Below are 6,060 nucleotides of genomic sequence, written 5' to 3'. Positions count from 1 at the left end.
GTTTGGCACAAGGAACTCCAGTGTACCTTCTATACAGATTTAACAGTTACTTTAAATTATTCCTATTAGTGCTCAGCATTTTATAACTTGCTGTTTTACTAGCAAGGATATCATATTTTCTAGAATTTACTAAATGCAATTGTACTGCATGATTCTAATGATGGTGATGGGGATGATGTTAAAAATGATGGTGATTGCTAAATAGTTAATGGGCATTTTTTATGTGTCAGGCAGTGTTCTAATTGTTTTACATATAATATTTCAATCCTTAAAATAACTAGGAGGTATATACTTTCATTGCTCCATGTTAAGAAAGCACAAACCAAACACAAAGAAGTGAAGCATCACAAACTGGCAAGTGAAAAAGCAAGGAATTGGTTAGGGAAAAAACCTCAACCCTTATAGCAGAGGCACTGAAAGTATTACATTTGGTCAGAGCAAGACAGGTCATTACTCACAGCACAGCAACAGCAGAAGAATCAGTGTAGTAGTGCTAGTTCTCCTGACCCTAAATATCATGGGATGATGCAATGGCCTGGTTGGGCTGCAACCCAGGGCTAAGGGCTTAGTATCTTTTATAATATGCAATAAACAAGCCCCTCCTGAGCTGTCACGTGGGTATGCTGTTGTTGACTTGACATACTTAACTGTGTAGGAGTCTATCTGCAGAAATAGCATCAGGCTAGAGGAGATTAGGCCTTGTAACTTGACACACTGAGCAAAGTTGTACAGGAAAGCTGTGGGCCGTGGCAGACTGCCTTTCTCAACTAATATGTAGTCAGATAAATTGATCCACATGATTGATTATATTATGACACCTTTGATCTCATTTAAAAAGCTTACTATAAATTATTTGATTAGTTCTATTTCTTGGTCTATAAAAGATATTTCTATTTTTCTTTTTTTTTAGGTAACTTAAAGTCTTATTTGTTTTTAATTTTTGTCTTAAAGAAAAAAGTTAGCATTTTATAAACCTTATAGTATAAATGGTCTGTATCTTAAGTCCCAATTTTCCCCTGGGTTTTCTTGTTTTAATTATGTATTGATCAATTATAGTTGTATATATTTAAAGGCCATAATGTTATGATTTTTAAAATGATGTGACATGATTAAATTAAGCTAATCAACATATTTATCACCTCAAATAAACATTTTTTTATAATGAGGCCACTTGGAATTTATTCTCTTAGTGAATGATAGAAATATATACAGTTTTTAACTATTAGGGATCTTCACTATGTTATGCAGTAGATCTCAAAAAATAAATTAGATATTCTTCTTACCTAAGTGAGACTTCATACCCTTTTACTGTCTCCCCATTTCCTCTACACATCAGCCTCTGGTAACCACCATTCTACTCTCTGTTTCTATGAGTTCAATTATTTTAGTTTGCACATATAAAGGAAAAAATGTAGTATTTGTTTTCCTGTGTTGGACCTATTTTACTTAGCAGAATGTTGTCCAAGTTAATTAATATTACAATTGACTGAATTTCTTTCCTTTTTAAGGCTGAATCATAATCCAGTGTGTTTATATACCACATTTTCTTTAACTGTTCATCCACTGATGGACGCCAAGGTTGATTTCATAACTTAACTATCACAAAAGTGCTGCAATGAATGTGAGAGCACAGATACTTCTTCAACATACTGATTTCACATATTTTGAGAAAATACCTAGAAGTTAGATTGTTGAATTATATGATGATTTTATTTTTAGTTTTTTGAAGAACCTGCAAACTATTTTCCATAATTGCTCTACCAATTTACATTGTCACCAATACTTTACAAGCGTTCTGTTTTCCCCACATTCTCACCAATACTTATTTTTCATATTTTTGAAAATAGCCATTCTAACAGGTGTAAGGTGATATCTCATTGTGGTTTTAATTTGCATCTTTCTAATGATTAGTGATGTTGTGAACTTTTTTCATATATCTGTTAGCCATTTGTATGTGGTCTTCTGAGAAATGTCTGTACAGATTCCTTGCCCTTATTCAGATTGTTTTCTTTCTATAGAGTTCCTTATATATTTTGAATATTAATCCCTAAACAAATGTATGACTTGCTAATATTTTGTTTCAGTCCATAGGTTGTCTTTCAATTCTATCAATTTTTTTTTCCTTTCTTCACAGAAGGTTTTATTCTGATGTAATCTCATTTGTCTATTTTTGTTTTTGTTGCCTGTGCTTTTGAAGTAAAATCTAAAAAATCTTTGCCCAGACCAATGTTGTATAGTTTTTTTCCAGTGTTTTCTTCTTGCAGTTTTACAGTTTGAGGTCTTATGCTTAAGTTTTTGATACATTCTGAGCTTATTTTTATATGTGGTGTGAGATAAAAATCACTTTCATTTTTGTACATGTGAATGTCCACTTTTCCTAACAGCATTTATTGAAGAGTCTGTCCTGTTCCCTTTGCATATGCTTTGCACCTTGTCAAAAATGAATTGACTATAATTGTATGGGTTCATTTCTGGGCTCTTCATTCTGTTTTCACTGGTCAGTGTGTCTATTTTTGTACCAGTACCATGCTGTTTTGATTACTACACTTTGTAGTATAGTTTGAAATCGGGCAGTGTGATGTCTCCAGCTTTGTTCTTTTTGGTCATGATTGCTTTGGCTATTTGAGACTTTTTTTGGATCCATATGAATTTCACAATTGTTTTTTCTGCATCTCTGAAAAATGACATTGGAATTTTGTTAAGCATTACATTAAGTCTATAGATTGCATTGAATAGTGTGACCATTTTAACAATATTAATTATTCCAGTCCATAAGCATGAAATATCTTTCCATTTATTTTTGTCTTTTCTGTTTCTTTAATTAATGTTTTATAGTTTTCAATGTACAGGTCTTTCATCTCCTTGGTTACATTTATATCTAAGTATTTAAGTTTTTGTAGCTGTTGTAAATGGGATTGTTCCCTTGATTACTTTTTTGGAAAGTTGTTTTTAGTGTAGAGAAATGCTACTGATTTTTGTGTGTTAATTTTGTATCCTGCAACTTTACCAAACTTGATATTAGTTATAACAGTTTTTGGTTATAGTCTTTAGCTTTTTCTGTATATAAGACCATTCCATCAGCAAGTAGCAATGGTTTTACTTCTTTTTTTATTTGAGTTTTACTTTATTTTATTTTTATTTCTTTCTCTTGTTTTATTGCTCTAAGAAGGACTTCCATTGCAATGCTAAATAAAAGTAGCAAGAGGTGGCATTTTGTAGATAATTTGTTTCTTCCTCTCTTGCTGCCTGCCTTTGTGGTTTGATAATTTTCTGTAGTTGTAGTTTTGAATCTTTTTTATTTTTTGTGTGTCTCCAATAGATTTTTTTTTTTGTTTTTGTTTACCATGATGCTTACATGGAACATCTTCCTCTTATAACTGTCTATTTCAAGCTGAGAGCGAGGAATTTTGCATACAATAAATCTATACTTTTACTTCCCTACACACACAATTTTCATTTTTAATATCTGAATTTATATCATTTTATGGTATGTATTCCTCAACAATTTATTTCAATCCAGTAGTTATTGTTTTTGTTCTTTAACCCTGTACTGGGAATAAAATTACTTTACATACCAACATTACAGTCCTAGAGTATTCTGATTATTGCTCTGTATTACTCAGGCCATTGGTATTACTTGTGCATTTATAACTTTTATGTTATTTATTAGAAGCCTTTTGTTTCAGTTTAAAGAACAGAATTCTTTAAACAATTAGCAGTTCCTTTAGCAATTCCTGTAAGGCAGGCCTAATGGTGATAAACTCCCCTAACTTTTGTTTACCTAAGAATGTTTTTATTTCTTCCTCATTTCTTTTTTCTTTCATTTTTTTTAATGTTTGTTACAACTTTATTCACCAGAACGAAAACACCTGGAAACAATTCAGCCATCCTTCAATTGACAGATGGTTAAACAAACCAATACATCCACAACATGGAGTACTACTCAGCAATACAAGACATAAACTATTGATACATGCAGCAAATTGCATGCATTTTCAGGGAGTTATGCTGAGTGAAAAAAGCCAATCCCTAAAGCTTGCACATTATAGGATTCTTCTTATATATCTTTCTTAAAATGACATAATTATAAAAATAAATAATAGGTTAATAGTGGCTGGGGTAGGGAATGGAAGAGGGAAGAGAAGTAGGCAGAAAGGTGGACAACACGAGGGATCTTTCTGGAGGTGGAAATTTTCTGTATCTTTACTGTATAAATGTCATTATCCTGGTTTTGATATTATGCACATCTTGTAAATATCTTGTTTTGTAAGATGCTACCATTGTCTCCATCATTTCCAAAATACTGCTTTGCTAGGTAAAGTATTCTTGATTGACAAGTTTTTTTTTTTTTTTCATTCAGCATTTTGAATATTTCATCTCATTCTTTCCTTCCTTGCAAGGTCTCTACTGAGAAGTCCACTGATAGCGGCATTAAAAAACCATTGAATGTAATGTATTTCTTATCTCTTGCTGCTCTCAAAATTGTTTGTCTTTTATTTTTGATAATTTGATTATTATTTGTCTTGGTGAGGCACCAAAGAACTCGCCAAGACAAATAATAATCAAATTATCAAAAATAAAATACAAACAATTTCCAAACTGAAAAATGTGGAAATCTTCACAAATTTTCATGTCATCTTTGTTCAGGGACTATGTTAATATTCTATCATTACAATTTTAGTACAAATGCTCATTGGCTTACAATACAGTTACTTTCCAAAAAAACTTATCATAGGTAGGAAGTATTATGTTGAAATATGCATCTGACTGAAAGCAATGGCTGGCTACTGAATTTAGGCATGGTGAAATAAGTATGGTTTCTCCCAAATGTTTATCACTTTTGCACTATTGTAAAGTTGAAAAACCACAAGATAAACCATCATAAATAGAAGATTCTCTGTATATGTGCTGCTAAAGTGAGCACTCTATTTTCTTTAACCAGAGCAAGTTATTATAAACATTCTTCACATACATATTTTTTCATATCTCTGGTTATTTACTTCAAGTAAATTTCTTGAACTAGAATTATTGCCTCAAAGACATTACATATTTTAAGTATTCTTTTTGCCATATTGTCAATTGCATCCCTGAAATATTTCATGAGTCAATTCTTCCAGCAGCATTTTCTACAAATAATATTATTGTCTCCTTTTCAATATTTATGTTTCAATATCTCTGCTTAGCCTTCTTTCGACTTACTGAATTGACAAGAAAGTTCAGTGCATTGGTATTGGGAACATGTATACAAGCAAAAATCTATTTCTAATGAAAATTCTATGTTTCAAATTATTTGTTGGCCACCCAAATAATAAGCCTTGTTAAAAACCAAATCTATTTTCTCACCTGTTTTGTCTTTTCCAAGGATCAGAACTTTGATGAATATATGAAGGGGTTGTTAAAGTTAGTATTTTATAAGACAATAAAAATGTCTTTTATGCAACAAAAAATACATATAACAATACTAGTGGTTTAATTTTTGTTTTCTAATTATGAATTCTGAGTAACATGTACTGATACACACTTCCATTTTCTTCTTATAATAAAACTAATAAAAATTATCAGAAAGTATAGATATAGGAGCCGTTTTTAAATGTTTAATTTTCATGTTTCTTCTTCCAGTTTTCACTGACTGACTGACTTCTGTATCCTTCCCATTTTTATTCCACAGTATTTTAGTCCTCTGTCAGTCAGCTCCAGATGTTTTCTTGCAACTGTAATTTGCATAAGATTTCTAGTCTTTGCCTGTGCCTTTGCTCAGCACTCATTTGAATTTGAGCTTTTATAATGCCTTACCACGAAGCTTTTACTTCTCTCTAAAATGCTCTGTAAAATGCTTGCTCTTGATTACTTATACCCGGAGAACAGCTTTGCTCTCTGTGAGGTAGCAAAGCTCTAAATGTTTCTCTATTCTCATTACTCTATGCGTTTGCTGCCTCTGGCCTTTTGTGTTTTGAACTTCCTGTGGCCTGTGGCTGCTATGAGAAGGTCAAAGCTATAGAGTGGCTAAAATGATTAGTGAAGGGCCAGCCTAAGAGGGTATTGATCTGTTTCCCCATGAAA

At 31.9% G+C, this 6,060-nt stretch overlaps 1 pseudogene; it reads right to left on the bottom strand.

Moving 5' to 3' along the window:
• Positions 1 to 4,602: 4,602 nt before the first annotated feature.
• On the bottom strand, positions 4,603 to 4,700 carry LOC116549819 (annotated as a pseudogene).
• Between the last annotated feature and the right edge of the window lie 1,360 nt (positions 4,701 to 6,060).

The sequence above is a fragment of the Sapajus apella genome, unplaced genomic scaffold (genome assembly GCF_009761245.1).
Source record: "Sapajus apella isolate SASKATOON/1434 unplaced genomic scaffold, GSC_monkey_1.0 scaffold6, whole genome shotgun sequence".
In the NCBI taxonomy this organism is placed as follows: Eukaryota; Metazoa; Chordata; class Mammalia; order Primates; family Cebidae; genus Sapajus; species Sapajus apella.
This window is presented reverse-complemented; position numbering and strand designations above follow the sequence as displayed.